The sequence below is a fragment of the Loxodonta africana genome, chromosome 10 (assembly GCF_030014295.1).
Source record: "Loxodonta africana isolate mLoxAfr1 chromosome 10, mLoxAfr1.hap2, whole genome shotgun sequence".
Taxonomy (NCBI): domain Eukaryota; kingdom Metazoa; phylum Chordata; class Mammalia; order Proboscidea; family Elephantidae; genus Loxodonta; species Loxodonta africana.
Genome location: NC_087351.1, coordinates 75,265,032 through 75,283,501, shown reverse-complemented (window position 1 = coordinate 75,283,501; position 18,470 = coordinate 75,265,032). Strand labels below are relative to the sequence as shown.

The 18,470-nt window shown below is 39.4% G+C and overlaps 1 long non-coding RNA gene across 1 annotated transcript in view; it reads left to right on the top strand.

Annotated features, from left to right (window-relative positions):
* The first annotated feature begins 7,752 nt into the window (after window positions 1-7,752).
* The window catches only part of LOC111750161 (uncharacterized), a 228,258-nt gene continuing 217,540 nt past the window's right edge, over window positions 7,753-18,470 (top strand). The window contains exon 1 of the long non-coding RNA XR_010323174.1: window positions 7,753-8,342. This is a non-coding gene — a long non-coding RNA (uncharacterized LOC111750161). The remainder of the gene's footprint in view (window positions 8,343-18,470) is intronic.

The window sequence follows — 18,470 nt, the reverse complement described above, 5'->3', positions numbered from 1 at the left end:
GCAGAGTACTGAGGAGCAAAAGACTCAGAGAGGTGGGCCTGCTAGAATGGATTTATCACACAAGACCAGAGAACTCACCAGTTGGTCCGTGGGAGGGCACAGCTGACGCTCCCTTTGCTAAAGCAACAAGGTGTCACTAGTGAGGAACACCTGCATCATAGAAAAGCTTAACAGCGGCTGTCCTTTGTAAGCTGGGGCTGATGACAGAGGAAGCTGTCTTGGTCTTGGGCTCCCTGGTATTATTAGTGGACGTGGTAGGGTTCTGGAATAGCAGAGACTGGGTGTTGACACATAGCTATAAGAGGCCAGATGGACATAATCCTGTAACAGGCAACAAAGCCACAATGGCCACTAGGGGTCTGTGGTGCTGGCTAATAATCCACGGTGTTCTTAGTCTATGGTCTTCCAAATTTTCCACACTAAACATATGTTTATAATCGGAAAAGCTTAAGAGAAAAGAGGAAACTATCTCTGTCAGGATTTATACCAGTGCTAAGCTTGCATTTTTCAAATCCTCCTTTTCCCTCTCTCGCACAAATATTTATTCTTATTTCATGCAAAGACACTGTGTTTGGGGAATAAAGACATCAACATTGTTATCTTTGGGGGGAGCTCTTACTATAAACCTCACTGTTTGCATGAATTATTCTTAATTCTTGTGACAATCACGCTAGTAGACATTGTTATTCCATTTTATGGATGATAAAACTGATGCTCAGAGAGGTCAAGTAACTTACCCAAGGTCACACAGCTAGTAAGTAGAATGTGTCAGGTCTCTGACCCAGAACCAAAGCCCTTTCTATGAGAGCACAATGGCTTTTTGTGAATGCACCTTCGAAGTCGTTCCTGCCTGGAAAAGCCTTCGGGTTGATTGACTTCAGATCATCTCTCACCACTGACTAGCATCTTTGTGACCTCTCCTACATGTGGCTCAGTGTGAGTATGGGTTGTTTTATGGAGATTGGAGATTTTTTTTCTGGTTTCCTATATAAACCCCAGGAAGATTATGTTTTGCTGTAGCTCAAATCAAAGCTTAAAACAACAGAGAGAATGAGGAGGTAAAGAAGCAGAGCCTCAAAAGGAAATTCAGAGGCTGCTGTGGAAATGAGGGTTATATGATCTTAACTCTTTTCCAATGCAGTGTGAAAACTGGGTGCAGGGGAATGGTGTTCCTGTACCTTTTAGGAGAGCTGTAGATAAAACCGAGAGTCCCTGGGTGGTGTAAACAGTTAAAGTGCTTGGCTGCTAACCAAAAGGTTTGAGGTTCAAGTCTCACCGAGGTGGCTCAGAAGAATCCTGGCTGTCTACTACTGAAAAACCAGCCACTGAAAACCTTGTGGAGTACAGTTCTATTCTGACACACATGGGGTTGCCGTGAGTCGGAACTGACTGTATGGCAACTGTTTTTTTTTTTTTAAACATCTTATTTTTTGAATCTTTTTTTTTTTTTGTACTGTGCTTTAGGTGCAAATTTACAGCTCAAGTTAGTTTCTCATACAAAAATTTATACAGACATTGTTGTGTGATCTTAGTTGCTATCCCTATAATGTGACAGCACACTCCCCCTTTCAACCCCAGATTTCTCATGTCCGTTCAACCAGTTCCTATCCCTTTCTGCCTTCTCATCTCTCCTCCGGACAGGAGCTGTCTGTTTAGTCTCATGTATCCACTTGAACTAAGAAGCACACTCTTCCTGAGTATCATTTTATGTCTTATAAAAAAAAAAAAAAAACTAGTGCTATCGAGTCGTTTATGTCTTATAGTCCAGTCTAATCTTTGTCTGAAGAGTTGGCTGCAGGCATGCTTTTAGTTCTGGGTTAACAGAGAGTCCAGGGGTCATGTCTTCTGGGGTTCCTCCAGTCTCAATCAGACCATTAAGTCTGGTCTTTTTACTAGAATTTGAATTCTGCACCCCACTTTTCTCCTGCTCCGTCAAGGATTCTCTGTTGTGTTGCCTGTTAGGCAGTCATTGGTGGTAGCTGGGCACAATCTAGTTCTTCTGATCTCAGGCTGATGGAGTCTCTGGTTTATGTGGCCCTTTTTGTCTCTTGGGCTAATATTTTGCTTGTATCTTTGGTATTCTTTATTCTCCTTTGCTCGGGGTGGGTTGCGGCCAATTGATGCATTTTAGATGGCCACTTGCTAGCTTTTAAGACCCCAGACGCCACTCACCAAAGTGCGATGCAGAATATTTTCTTAATAAACTTTGTTATGCCAGTTGACCTACATGTTCCCTGAAACCATTGTCCCCAAACCCCCACCCCTGCTACTCTGTCCCTTGAAGTGTTTGGTTGTTTCAGGAAACTTCTTAGCTTTTGGTTTAGTCAAGTTGTGTGGACTTCCCCTGTATTGTGTGTTGTCCTTCCCTTCATCTAAGATGATTCTTGTCTACTATCTAGTTAGTGAATTTCCCTCTCCTTCTCCTCATAATGTTTTCTTCTTTGTTTAATCCTTTTCTTGAGTTCTTATAATAGTGATCTTATACAATATTTGTCCTTTTGTGACTAATTTCACTCAGCATAATGCCTTCCAGATTCATCTATGTTATGAGATGTTTCAAGGATTCATTGTTATTCTTTATCGTTGTGTAGTATTCCATTGTGTGAATATACCATGATTTGTTTATCCATTCATGCATTCATGGGCACCTAGGTTGTTTCCATCTTTTTGCTATTGTGAACAGTGCTGCAATGAACATGGGTGTGCATGTATCTGCGTGATGGCTCTTGTTTCTCTAGGATACATTCTAAGGAGTGGAATTGCTGGATCATATGGTACTTCTATTTCTATCTTTTTAAGGAAGTGTCAAATGGATTTCCAAAGTGGTTGTACCATTTTACATTCCCACCACAGTATATAAGTGTTCCAGTCTCTCTGCAGCCTCTCCAACATTTATTATTTTGTGTTTTTTGGTTTAATGCCAGCCTTGCTGTGGTGAGATGGTATCTCATTGTAGTTTTGATTTGCATTTCTCTAATGGCTAATGATCATGAGCATTTCCTCACGTATCTGTTAGCCGCCTGAATGTCTTCTTTGGTGAAGTGCCTGTTCATATCCTTTGCCCGTTTTTTTTTTTTTTTTAATTGGGTTATTTGATTGTTTGTTGTTGAGGTTTTGCAGTTTTGTAGATTTTAGAGATTAGACCCTGATCAGATATGTTGTAGCCAAAATTTTTTTCCTGTCTGTAGGTTGTCTTTTTACACTTTTGGTGAAGTCTTTTGATGAGCATAAGTGTTGATTTTTAGGAGCTCCCAATTATCTAGTTTCTCTTCTGGTGTTTGTGCATTGTTAGTTATGTTTTGTATTCTGTTTATGACATGTGTTAGGACTCCTAGTGTTGTTGATGGTCAAGTGGTTTTTGTTGGTTAGATAAAACTAACTCTCAGGAACCCCTTACAGTTGGAAATATGCTTATTTTGCAATTAACAAAAGATAAGGGGAGGGAGAAGTTCCCTGTAAGTTTTTTTTTTCTTCCCCCGTGGGAGCATTTTCCAGTGAAGATAAATTCTCACAGCTTATTTCACTTCTGGCTTTAGGAGTGGTGTAAATCAATATTAGATCCATTAATAGAAATGGTAATATATGCTTCCCTTCTTCTTTTGGTTAGGAAATGAATGAGGCACCAAGAAAGTACCAAGCTTTGCTACAGTGACCCAACTAATTCTTCAAATTAATTAGTTTCTTAATCAATAAAAACATTTCAGAGATAATAGGTGAACTGTGTATATAATGTAACATTAATAAAACACATTGTATTTTATGAAGTTTTCCAAGAGGACTGCGTGCCTTCATTCAGGAGACATTTTCTTCAAAACAATGTGTATTATATCTCTTTTTGGTTTCCTTTTTCAAAACATTCCAGGAAACAATTAAGAAGTCATTTCAAACTGTTCTTTAGCAAATTCTGCAAATTTAATTTTCTGTTGAAAATTTCTACTAGTGAAACAGCTTATTGGATCGGAAAAATTTCAGTCCTTATTCGCAAGATGAATCTTCTGGCATTTCTTTTATAATGATTTCCTTTGGCTTAATGAATGGAATTGCTTAAAATTTTATATGGGGAGATATAGAAAGCTTCGTGTCTTGTTGCTATGATCCTGGAGTATCTGAGTGGGGTGTGAAGACCTCTGAGGAGGGGATGTCTAGTAACAGGGAGAGGATGAGAAGAAGCTCCGTAATTGGCAGTGCCAGGCAGAGGCTTGTCTCCAAGGTCAAGGAATTTTGTGAGATTATGCTATTCTCTTTTCCAAGTCCTCATTATCAGAAGTTAAGTAAACATTTCCTAAGTTCTTTGGTTTTATATTTGACCTTAAGTTTCCTCAGCTGTACGATTTCTTTGACATACTGAGTAATTGAGTTAAAAAAAAAAAAAAAGGCCTCTTGATACACAGGATCAATTATATGCTCTGACCTTGATCATGAGCCATCAGGCCTTCTGGAAAGTCACAAAAAGACAATAAAACAAAGAAACAAGACCCCTACCAACAAAGAAACCTCAAAATAGAAAGGAAGAAGCCATTTTGCTTTTAGAAAGAGTATCAATACAGGCAGTCTCTGGGTTATGGACAAGTTCTGTTCCTGTCTCTCTTTAAGTTGAATTTGTATATAGGTCAGAAAGGTTAGATATAGTTCATACATAACATTAGTTAGTCAAATGTCTACCTTGGTATATAGTGTATACTGTACCTTCCTATGCATAAAAAACATTAAAGAAACACTTTCAGATACCCTAAAACATCTTTAGCATAATAATGTTTTGTTGTTGTTAGGTGTTGTTGAGTCTGTTCCAGCTGATAGCGACCCTGTGTACAATAGAACAAAACACTGCCTGGTCCTGTGCCATTCTCACAATCATTGTTATGCTTGAGCCCATTGTTGCAGCCACTGTGTCACTCCATCTCATCTGGGTTCTTCCTCTTTTTCGCTGAACCTCTACTTGACCAAGCATGATGTCCTTCTACAGGGACTGAGCCCTTGTGATAACATGTCCAAAGTATGTAAGACGAATTTTCGCCATCCTTGCCTTTAAGGAGCATTCTGGCTGCACTTGTTTCAGGACAGATTTGTTTGTTCTTTTGGCAGTTCATGGTATACTCAATATTCTTCACCAACACCATAATTCAAAGGCATCAATTCTTCTTTGGTCTTCCTTATTTATTGCCCAGCTTTTGCATACATATGAGGCAATTGAAAACACCATGGCTTGGGTCAGGCACACCTTAGTCTTCAAGGTGACATCTTTGCTTTTCAGCATTTTAAAGAGATCTTTTGTGGCAGATTTGCCCAATGTAATGCATCTTTTGATTACTTGACTGCTGCTTCCATGGGTGTTGATTGTAGATCCAAGTAAAATGAAATCCTTGATAACTTCAATCTTTTCTCATTTATCATGATATTGCTTATTGGTCCAATTTTGAGGATTTTTGTTTTCTTTATGTTGAGGTGTAATCCATACTGAAGGCTGTGGTCTTTGATCATCATCAGTAAGTGCTTCAGGTCCTCTTCACTTTCAGAAAGCAAGGTTGTATCATCTGCACATTGCAGGTTGTTAACAAGTCTTCCTCCAGTCCTGATGCTGTGTTTTTCTTCATATAGTCCAGCTTCTTAGTTTATTTGCTCAGCATACAGACTGAATAGATATGATGAAAGGATACAACCCAGATGCACACCTTTCCTGACTTTAAACCATGCAGAATCTCCTTGTTCTGTTCTAACAGCTGCCTCTTGATCTATGTACAGATTCCTCCTGAGCACAATTAAGTGTTCTGGAATTTCCATTCTTCACAATGTTATCCATAATTTGTTATGAGCCACACAGTTGAATGCCTTAGCACAATCAAAACACAGGTAAACATCCTTCTGGTATTCTCTGCTTTCAGCCAGGATCCACCTGACATCAGCAATGATATCCCTGGTTCCCGGTCCTCATCTGAATCCAGCTTGAATTTCTGACAGTTTTCTGTTGATGTACTGCTGCAACCATTTTTGAATGATCGTCAGCAAAATTTTACTTGTGTGTTATATTAACGATATTGTTTGATAATTTCCACATTCGGTTGGACCACCTTTCTTTGGAATAGGCATAAATATGAATCTTTTCCTGTTGTTTGGCCAGGTAGTTGTCTTCTAAATTTCTTGGTGTAAATGAATGAACACTTCTAGTGTTCCATCTGTTTGTTGAAACATCTCAGTTGTTATTCTGTCGATTCCTGGAGCCTTGTTTTTCACCAATGCCTTCAGTGCAGCTTGAACTTCTTTCAGTACCATTTGTTCGTGATCACATGCTACCTCCTGAAATGGTTGAATGTTGACCAATTCTTTCTGGTACAGTGACTCTGTATTCCTTCCATCTTCTTTTGATGCTTCCTATGTCGTTCAGTATTTTGCCCGTAGAATCCTTCCACTATTGCAACTCAAGACTTGAATTTTTACTTCAGTTCTTTCAGCTGAATAATAATACATTAATGATAATAATGATGCTTTGATGGGCATCGCAAAGTAGTGCCTGTTTGTTATTATGAACCATTGTATATACCTCAAAATTATAATATAATAGGCTTTACAGGGCTAGTTTGTAACTACGGGTTGTAAGTAAGTCGGCCATTCCTAACTCAGTGACTGCTTGTATTACCAAGATGAGAAGGATAATTATCTTTGGGTGATGCTGAAGACAGGATTATGAGCAAGGGATAAATGTGAATATCCCCAAATGTCAAATAATATCCAGCTTAAAATAATTTGAAAGAGCATTTATTCACTGCAAACAAACTATATACAAACACAACAAAGGATACTGATGAATTATTCATTGTCATTACCTCAAGGAACTGTACATGTAGAAATTTATCCTGTTAGTTTGAAAATTGTATGCGAAGTGTTTGAGAGATCATGTTTTCTTGGCTTCACTGGGCTGCTCCTGCCAAGTGTCCTGAGATGTCCGCAGCATGGAAAGGTGGGCCATCAAAGGCAGGTGATCTAAACACCCAGGTGATTTTGACCCTTCATCTTCCATTTCCTCTTGGAATCTACATACCGAAATTAAAATATTCTGGGGGAACCAATTTTACCGAGTGGCATCAAAACATCTAGTGTTTTAAAATATGTGGGAAACATTTTCAAGCAAGAGATTTTGACCAACTTTTGGCTCCTGCTTGGCAAGCTCAAGAAGCCAATGCTGAAACATCTCCCCATTGAACCATAAATACCTTTTAGTGAGAAACAAGGTCCAAATGAAATCAGTCACAAATTTCAGCATTAACCAAATCTGAGCCAACTTGAGGACAAAAGCTAAAAGGAACTAATGTACCACATGTTTACTCATTCTAATTTCAGCATTCCGAACTGCAGTCAAGCGGAGGAGAAGAAGCGAGTGGGCTCTGATCAGGGGGTCTCGCTTCTTCAGCACTTGATTATTGCCATGCACTTAATTCAGCAGAAGCATTTTTATTCAAATGAAGAGAGGCTTTCGGATATCTTGGGCTGGGATTTTATTTTACTGTTGTAGTAAACTCGTTGCCATAGAGTCGATTTCGACTCATAGTGACCTTATAAGACAGAGTAGAACTGCTCCATAGGGTTTCCAAGGAGCGGCTAGTGGATTAGAACTGCTGACCTTTGGTTAGCAGCAGAGATTTTAACCACTGTGCCACTAGGGCTCTATTGCAGTAAAGGGACTGGGAATTAAACATTTTAAATTTACAAGTAAATAAATTATTCAAAAGAAATTTTGTGTTGATGCCGGTTTTCTTTCTATATTAGTTTCCAATGAAGAGGGTAAAATAGACTTTGTGACTCTAGGCAGGAAGTGAATGGGTGGGTGTGCAGTGGTGTGGCAGGCTGTGGGCAGATATGCAGTCCCAGGTGAAATCTTGAAAATAGTATGAGAAATACTTTTTGGAAAGCACCAGTGGTTATAAGCAAAAAATCAGGGATAATTAATCTTTGGTAAGACTCCAGTTTTGGATTTGATCGAACCCTTTCAAGAATGCTAACTGCTTTGGGTAGCCAAACTGCTCCCAGATGTAAAAGCAGTCCCAGTTTAAAAACCTTTCATTTTGTGGGCACTCTCAGGACACAGGTGGGTTCCTACATCCTAGAGCATGATGGAAGACACTGAAAGTATTTAAAGCCTGCTCAGACAGAAGTCAGGCCAGCAGTGCAAAGGGAAGCCTATTGCAAGAAGTGGAGGTGGTCCTTCAAAGAGGAAGTGGTCCCTTAATGACTGCACCTACGCAAAGACACCAGGGCCACATCCTGTGAGAGCGTTGTTGACAACCTAGCCAGGCCATTTGCAGGTGCAAAAGAAGTGGTGATCTTTGTGCTCTGTCTTGATTTACTTGAAGGTAGGTGTAATTTGCCTTTAGATCTTTTTAGTAGCGATGGGATTTGAAGACGACCATAGATTTCAGTGTGTGTGTGTGTGTTTACAATTTTTAAGGATTCTTGTACACAGGATGTGCTGTGGGCATGGAGAACACAGCATGGTCTCCAGTGATGTTTAGCAAAATATGTTGCTTATGTCAACAAGGGGGATAAGTGAATAAAACTCTGGTCTGTGCTTAAGGCAGTAAAGCAATGAGTCTGTGGGATGCCCTGTTTAGAGAACAAGTAGTTTGCAATTAACCCTCATTCTGGCACTGTATTAGTTATCTCCTGCTGCTGTAACAGAAATACCACAAGTGGATGGCTAAATTTATTTTCTCACAGTAAAGTAGGCTAAAAGTCCAAATTTGGGGCGTCAGCTCCAAGAGAAATCTTTCTCTCTGTGTCGGCTCTAGAGGAAGGTCCTTGTCCTCAATCTTCCTCTGGTTGAGGAGCTTCTCAGGTGCAGGAGCTCTGGGTCCAAAGGATGTGCTCTACTCCGGTGGTGCTTTCTTGGTGGTTTGAGGTCCCCAACTCTCTGCTTGCTTCCCTTTCCTTTTCTCTCTTGTAAGATAAAAGGAAACCCTGGTGGCATAGTGGCTAAGTGCTACAGCTGTTAACCAAGAGGTCAGCAGTTCGAATCCGCCAGGCCCTCCTTGGAAACTCTACGGGGTAGTTCTACTCTGTCCTATAGGGTCGCTATGAGTCAGAATTGACTCAAGGGCAGTGGGTTTGGAAGATAAAAGGTGGTTCAGGCCACAACCCCAGAAAACTCCCTTTACATTGGATGAGGGCTGTGACCTTAGTAAGGGTGTTATAATCCCACCCAAATCCTCTTCAATATAAAATTACAATCACAAAATGGAGAATGACCATATAATACTGGGAATCACGGCCCAGCCAAACTGATACACACATTTTTTGGGGAACACAATTCACAATCCACGACAAGCACCTAGACCACTATGTCTTAAGCAATGAAGACAGAAACTTCATCAAAAGCTTTATGCCTAAGGAATTTATTTTATCCTCATTTTATAAGTTTACAAATTCATGTGATATAAATTCTTATTTCTTTAAGGAAACTAATTTTTGGGAGTATTTTTCTCTCCCTTATAAACTTCAAAAAGACTTTCAGAACAGAAGTACTTTAGATTTAACAGATCTTTCAAACCAGATGCAGCTTTTCTGTTTTTGATTCCAAAATATGCTATTCCTTTCCTGCAGCTGGACAGCACATGATGAAAAAAAGCAAGGACTTTTTATTTATCCAGTAAATATGAATAATTCATACATTAGCCTGAGGAATGCCCAAAATCTATTATCACAGAGATGGGCTAAGTTGATGGTTTCTTCATCACCTTTTTGTGCCAGGCAGCTACATTTTTTTTTTTTTAACTTTTGTTGTGCTTGAGGTAAAACTTTACTGAGCAAATTAGTTTCTCATTCAAAAATTTATACACAAATTGTTTCCTGACATTGGTTGCGATCCCTGCAATGTGTCAGCACTCTCCCCCTTTCCACCCCGTGCTCCTTGTTTCCATTCATCCAGTTTTCCTGTCCCATTCTGCCTTCTTGTCTTTGGTTTTGGGCAGATGTTGCCCATTTGGTCTCATATACTTGACTGAATTAAGAAGCACCTTCCTCACGTGTGTTATTGTTTGTTTTACAGATCTGTCTAATCTTTCTGGAGCCCTGGTGGCATAGCGGTTAAGAGCTCTGCTGCTAACCAAAAGGTTGGCAGTTCAAATCCACCAGCTGCTCTTTGAAAACCCTATGGAGCAGCTGTACTCTGTCCTATATGGTCACTATGAGTTGGAAGTGACTTGATAGTAATGGAGTACAGGTCTAACCTTGGGCCCAAAAGTGGACTTTGGGAGTGGCTCCAGTTCTGCATTAGCAGGGAGCTCAGGTACCATAGTCTCAAGGGTTCCTCCAGTCTCTGTCAGGCCAGTAAATCTGGTCTTTTTTTGTGTGTGTGAATTTGAATTTTGTTCTACATTTTTCTCCCACTCTGCCTGGGACTCTCTATTGTGATCCCTATCAGAGTGGTTGGTGATGATACTGGGCATCATCTAATTTTTGGGGCTTAGGCTGGTGGAGGCTGTGCTTTATTAGTCCTTTGGACTAATATTTTCCTTGTGTCTTTGGTTTTCTTCATTCTCCATTGCTCTGAATGGACTGATAGATGTATCTTAGATGGATGATCTCAAGCTTTTAAGACCCCAGACACTACTCACCAAAGTAGGATGTAGAATATTCTCTTTATGGACTAGGTTATGCCAGTTGACCTAGATGTCCCTGAGACCATGGTCTCCAGCCCTTAGCCCCAGTAACTTGGACCCTCAAGGTGTTTGGATGTATCTAGGAAGAGTCTCAGTTAACGTATTTTAGATATAAAGACTGATGATGAACGTGAATGTCCATAGACCAGTACTTCCCAACTTTTAAGATATGCAAGAATCACCTGGGGTCCTGTTAAACTGCAGATTCTGATTCACTAGTTCTGGGGTGGGCCTGAGATTCTACAAGTCTAACCGGCTCCTGGAGCCCTGGTTGTTCAGTGGTTAAGAATTCGGCTGCTAACCAAAAGGTTGGCAGTTCGACTCCACCAGCTGCTGTTTGGAAACCTTATGGGGCAGTTCTACTCTGTCCTATAGGGTTGCCAGGAGGCGGAATCGACTCACTGGCAACAGATTTTTTAACTAGCTCCTAGGTGATTCCAATGCTGTTGGTCCATGGGCCACTCTTTGAATAATGAGGGGGTAGGCAATTTCCGATCATAACACTGGCCTGAGAAAAGCAGTTTCCTTGAATGGCTGGTGAAGACACTCTCAGACGGTGCAGAAATAAGAGTTGGAAGAAGACTATTTAATTACTTAAAAGTCAGGATATGGTACAACAAAATAAACTGCAAGGCTGAAGGGTGCTTGAAATAATGGTCCATTAATTATAAAAAGTGTTCATAGAATAGACATTGTATGAGATGCAGATTATAAGATGCCAACCCATGAGCAGGCCAGCCATACTCCCTTGTCTATCCTCTGTAGAGATTGCAGTGGGAGCAACATGAACTGTTTCCTTTGGAATGAAACTTTGCTGAAATGTACTTAAACAGTAATTACTGTTTAATCCGGGCAAACCCCAATTTAAATCAAGTGACGAGAAGAATGTAGAATTCTATAACTTTCCTGCCCATATCTCCCATAAAGGGGGAAAAAATCTGATTGCTTAAAGAATTTGTTTTAAAAAATGACAAGTGGTGGGATTTTTGATGTGTATTTACAAAGCTTTCCCAAACACATTGCCCTGCTTTGAAGGGGTTTCCATGTTTTTTCCTCCAATGAACTAATATAAACTCAAAAGACTGACTTGTGCAGGGTCACTGGGAAGCAAAGCATGCTAAGGTTGCTTCTAGGTGAGACTTGGATCTAGTCCTTGAGGTCCTTCTACTCAGATTGCTCCAGACATTATGTGCCCTACAACACTGATCAAATCCTGTTAAGAAAAGATAACTGCATATAGGGGGGTTTGGAGGACATGGTTAAAAATACAACACAATTACTCCAGCTATAGCATCACAAAGCTTCTGAATCACCACAGAACTCATACAGCAGAATGAAATTGTCACAGTGGAACATATTTAAAACTTATACACACTAAAACAACTTTGGCTTTTGATATAACATCCTCTGGGGAGAATAAAAAAAATAGATTATGACCAAGATTAAACATGCAACTTTCACTGTAATTTCCTGTAGTGGAATTTAAAGCCAAGTACTATTGTTGAACTTGCATCCCACCAGTTCACAAATGAGTCAATGCCTCTCATTTCTCCCTAACCCAAAGAGATCTCCAAAGAGCATGGTCAAGTCTCTGATGACTGAAGTGTCTCTGAGTAGAGCCTGAAGTTTTAATTTCCCTTCTGGTCTTTGATGACCATTGACGCACCATGAACTGTTGCTTTATCTCATATTTTTGTATCCTGTCATTGCTGTGTGCATTTTAAATGCAATCTATCCATTTAGAGATAACCCACTGAAGATGAGTAAATATCATTCATATGAATAGGTTCCCAGGTATCCCAAAGTCGTGGTTTTCAGATTTTATGCCAGTTTGTGCTTAAGGAAAACTGCAAATCATTTATTCACTCAAATTTCTCCATAAGCTTCCCTTGACTGTATGTTCTGTGTAAGCGGAGAAGGTGAGAGGATGATGGCCCAAGCTGCTATTAAAGATAGAGACTCCTGAAGGACTTTGCCCAGAATTTTATTCATTTTGAACCAATTGCAAGGTGGAATCATCAAGGATTCTAAGATATTAATAGTCAACAATATTGGCTGATGCTGTACCACTCTGCTTAAGATACCCAGAAACGTGAACCTTATCTGCAACTCAACCAAACCCATTGCCGTTGAATCAATTTCGACTCATAGTTATCCTATAGGACACAGTAGAACTGCCTCATAGGGTTTCCAACACTGTAAATCTTTACAGAAGCAGACTGCCTTACCTTTCTCCCACGGAGCAGCTGGTGGGTTCAAACTGCTGACCTTTTGGTTAGCAGCCTAGCGTTTTAACCACTGTGCAACCAGGGCTCCTATGAACATTAACAGTCCTTCTTTATTAATCCCTGTGCCACCACCTGTCTGTTAGTTTGTCATACTGTGGGGGCTTGCATGTTGCTGGGATGCTGGAAGCTTTGCCACTGGCATTTCAAATACCAACAGGATCACCCATGGTAGACAAGTATCAGTGGAACTTCCAGACTAAGACAGAGTAGGAAGAAGGGCCTGGTGATCTATTTGGACAGTGAAAAAAATTAGACAGTGAAAACCTTAGGAATAGTAGCAGAACATTGATATAGTGCTGGAAGATAAGCCCCTTAGGTTGGAAGGCACTCAAAATACAACTGGGGAAGAGCTGCCTTGTCAAAGTAGAGTTCACCTTAATGACATGGATGGAGTCAAGCTTTCAGGACCTACATTTGTTGATGTGGCATGACTCAAAATGAGAAGAAACCAGCTGCTAACATCCGTTAATAACGGGAATGGGGAATGTACAAAGTATGAATCTAGGAAAATTAGAAGTTGCCAAAAATGAAATGGAATGCATAAAGATCAATATCCTAGGCATTAGCGAGCTGAAATGGACTGGTATTGGCCATTTTGAATCAGACAATTCTATGGCCTACTATGCAAGGAATGACAAATTAAAGAGGAATGACATTGCATTTATCGTCAAAAAGAACATTTCACCACTAGGATGGCTAAGATTAAAAAAAAAAAAAGGAAAAACCCAGAAAATAACAAATGTTGGTGAGAATGTGGGAAAATTGGAACCCTTATCCATTCATTGCTGGTAGGAGTGCAAAATGGTACAGCCATTGTGGAAAACGGTGTGGTAGTTCCTCAAACAACTAAAAATAGAATTATTATATGACTCCACTCCTACGTATATACCCAAAAGACTTGAAAGTAGAGGCTCTAAAAGAGACTTGTACACCAACGTTCATTGCAATACTATTCACAATAGCCAAAAGCTAGAAACAACCTAAATGCCCATCAACAGATAAATGGATAAACAAAATGTAGTATACACATACAATGGAATACTACTCAGCCAGTAGGAGAAATGAAGTTGTGATACATGCTACAGTATGGATGGAGCTTGAAGACATTATGCTGATCGAAATAAGCCAACCACAAATGGACAAGTATTATATGACCTTGCTTATATAAAAAACCAAGAAAAAGTAAATGTATGGAGACAAAAGATTATTAGTGGTTAACAGGGGTAACAGGGAGGGGGAAAAGGGGTTAATACTGATAGAAAAATCACATTGATTAAGGATAGAGTTGCACAGCCAATTATTGTGATTGCTATCAATATGTTGTACACCTGTAAAAAGTTGAATTGTCAAAAGTTGTGTCATAGATATATTTACAATGACAAAAAAAAAAAAGTAGCTGAGGCTACTTTTATACAACTAAACACCTCATGGGATTTGGTTCCTTGGTTTGGAGGTTTAGGGTCATAGTTTCATGGGACGTCTCAGGTAATTTGCCTAATAACATGTTTAGTGCTTCTCTTCTACTTCCTAGTTCACTGTGTAGTGTATGAGGTCTTAAAAGCTTACAAGTGGGCATCCAAAGCATAACAATTGGTCTCTATTCACCTGGAGCAGCAGAGGAAGGAGAGTCAGAAATAGGAGGAGGATATGAAATGTGTGGCTAATTGACTCCATGAACAACTGCCCTGTTTGATGTGAGACCAGAAGAACTGGATGATGCCTGGCTACCGTTACTGAACATTTTGATCAAAGATTCTATAGAAGAATCCTGATGAAAAGGGGGAAAATGCAGACCTGAATTTCAAATTCTCATAGATTCTAGATTTACTGGAGCCATGGAGGGTGGATGAACCCCTGAAACTATTGTCCTGAGATAATCTTAAACCTTAAACCAAAAATAACCCCTGAAGTCTTCTTTAAACCGAGCAATAATTTAGCTTAACTAGTAAAAAAAAAGTTTGCCTGGAGTATTACGCTCTTTTAAGAACTATATATATGGACTCAAATTGACCACAGCAATTCGAAAGATTAGGTGGGAACCAGAGGCAGCAGTGAATTCATGTTAATGAGGGTGAAAGAATTCAGAAAAGGAGGGTGAGAATTGTTGCACAACTGTATCAATGTATCAATGTCACTGAATTGTACATGTAGAAACTGTTGAACTGGTGTATGTTTTGCTGTATATTTTCTCAAAAAGAACAACAAAATAAATCAAATTAAAAAAAAAAAGAATATTGCGAGATCCATCCTGAAGTACAATGCTGTCAGTGATAGCATAATATCCATATGCCTATAAGGAAGACCAGTTAATATGACTATTATTCAAATTTATGCACCAAACTTTAAGGCCAAAGATGAAGACACTGAAGATTTTTGCCAACATCTGCAATCTGAAATTGATTAAACGTGCAATCAAGACGCATTGATAATTAGTGGTGACTGGAATGTGAAAGCTGGAAAAAAGAAGGATTGGTAGTTGGAAAGTATGAACTTCGTGATAGAAACGATGCTGGAGATCGCATGATAGAATTTTGCAAGACCAATGACTTACTCATTGCAAATACTTTTTTGTGACAACAAAAATGATGACTATACATGTGGACCTTGTTGGAAGGAACACACAGGAATCAAATAGACTATATCTGTGGAAAGAGATGATAGAAAAGCTCAATATCTTCAATCAGAACAAGGTCAGAGGCCAACCGCAGAACAGACGATCAGTTCCTCATATGCAAGCTCAAGATGAAGCTGAAGAAAACTGAAACAAGTCCATGAGAGCCAAAGTATGATCTTGAGTATGTCCCACCTGAATTTAGAGACCATCTCAAGAATAGATTTTAATGCATTGAACACTAATGATTGAAGACCAGACAGTTGTGGGATGACATAAAGGGCATCATATATGAAGAAAACAAAAGGTCATTAAAAAGACAGGAAAGAAAGAAAAGACCAGAATGGATGTCATATCAGACTCTGAAACTTGCTTTTGTGCATAGAGTAGCTAAAGCAAATGGAAGAAATGATGAAGTAAAAGAGCTGAACAGAGGATTTCAAAGGCTGGCTGGAGAAGACAAAGTAAAGTATGATAACGAATTGTGCAAAGACCTGATGTTAGAAAACCAAAAGGGAAGAACACGGTTGGCATTTCTCAAACTGAAAGAACTAGAGAAAAAAAATACAAGCCTCAAATTGCAAGGTTGAGGGATTCTATGGGATATCATTACTGATGTCAGATGGATCTTCACTGAAAGAAAAGAATACCAGAAAGATGTTTACCTGTATTTTATTGACTATGGAAATGCATTTGACTGTGTGCATCATAACAAATCAAGGATAACATTGTGAAGAATGAGAATTCCAGAACACTTAAATGTGCTCACGCAGAATCTGTACATAGACCAAGAGACAGTTGTTCTAACAGAACCGGGAAACTGCATGGTTTAAAGTCAGGAAAGGGGTGTGTTGGAGTTGTATTATTTTGCCATATGTATTCGATCTGTATGTTGAGCAGATAATCCGAGAAGCTGGACTATATGAAGAAGAATGCAGCATCAGGATTGGTGGAGATACGCAGATGACACAACTTTGCTTGCTGAAAGTGAAGAGGACTTGAAGCAGTTACTGATGAAGATCAAAGACTACAGGTTTCAGTATGGATTACACTTCAACATAAAGAAAACTGCACCAATAAGCAACATCACAATAAATGGAGAAAACATCGAAGATGTCAACAATTTCATTTTAGCTGGATCCACAATAAAGGCCCATGGAGGCAGCAGTCAAGAAAACAAAACAAAACAAAACAAACAAACAAAAAAAACAAAAAAAAGAAAACAAATGACATATTGCATTGGGCAAATCTGCTGCAAAAGACCTCTTTCAAGTGTTAAAAAGCAAAGATGCCAATTTGAGGACTAAGGTGTGTCTGATTCAAGCTGTGCTGTTTTTCAGCCCCTCATATACATGTGAAAACTGGGCAATGAATAAGGAAGACTGAAGAATTGATGCCTTTGAATATTATGGTGTTGGTCAAGAATACTGAACATACCATGGATTGCCAGAAGAAAAAATACATCTGTCTTGGAAGAAGTACAGCCAGAACGCTCCTTGGAAGCGAGGATGGTGAGACTTGGTCTCATGCACTTTCAACAGGTAAATCAGGAGGAACCAATTCCTGGAGAAGGACATCATGCTTGGTAAAGTAGAGGGTCAGTGAAAAAGAGGAAGACCCTCAATGAGATGAATTGACATAATGGCTACAACAGTGGGCTCAAAGATAGCAACGACTGTGAGGATGGTGCAGGACTGGGCAGTACGTAGGGTTGCTATGGGTTGAAACTGACTAGACTGCACCTAACAACACAACAACCATGCCTCTAGAGACCAGGGAGAAGTTAACAACTCTTGCAGAATTGTCAGTCCTGTGTTTTCGCCTTGTGTTTAGTTTTAGCTGCCTGTCCATTCTCTAAATGCTTTCTTTTAAAAGTGCCTAGCTTCCCTTGTAAGAAATTTAGTTTCTCTGATATTCTCTTTTCCTTTATAATGGCCCTTGAAATGAAAAAAATTGTCAAGTTTCCGTCTTTGTACCCGAGCAGTCTACGCGATGACTCTTAGGAGGATAGTTGGTGATTGGCATTTCTCACTGTAGAGAAAGAATGCACATTTTTGTATTCTGGCATCTGAACATAGAGATGCATTTCAAAACATGGGTTAGGTTGTAAACCCCAGTGTCGTTTCAAACATTCCTTTAAAGCAAAACCTCAGTTTCTAATTTTCCATCACTTTGGCCTCATGGATGAGTTTGTTTTTATGAATGTCATACCCTCTTTTAAAGGCTTACCTCAAGTCAAACATTTCATATTGAAGACCCCCTAGTTTGTGAGGGTAGTGTTTACAGGAACTTACACCTTAAATAACGGCATTTTTGTTGGCTTCAAGTTCTGGATTAACTTTATTTTCTCCTAAAAGTGTGAGTATCCTTGTCATGGATGGCCTTTTGGCCGCCACTTTAATACTAGTTCCTCACTGGTGGTGCTATGAGAATTGTGTGTGGTTACACCCACTGCATTTGGCACTTCTCTTATGGCCCAGAAATCTCTCCGAACAGTTCCTTGCTTATTATGATCAGACATATTGTCACTTAAAACTCAGAACCAAGTCCTGCTTCTTGTCACATGTATATGATGTAGTTTTTAACTTTCTAGTTTAGGGCTTCCTGGCTTAGGGTTGCTGTGGTTACTGGGTTCAGTAATTATTTTTTGAGTTAAAAAAAAATTTTTTTTTTTGGCAGAAATCAGCCCAGATTTCTTACTGTGGACGTGGCTTTGACTTGTGTCTTAGTCCTTTTGTTGTTCCAAATTAGCTCAAGAATTCCACCAACCAACCATCTGAATGAAAAAATATCTGTTAAACTAGCTTACTTGAATGAACAATTCGACAGGGATTACATCTCTGTTTATTGTGGGTTCCAAGCATATGAGTGCATAGATCAAATTCTTGTCTCTAAGATATTACTAGTGTGATAAAAAACAGTGGT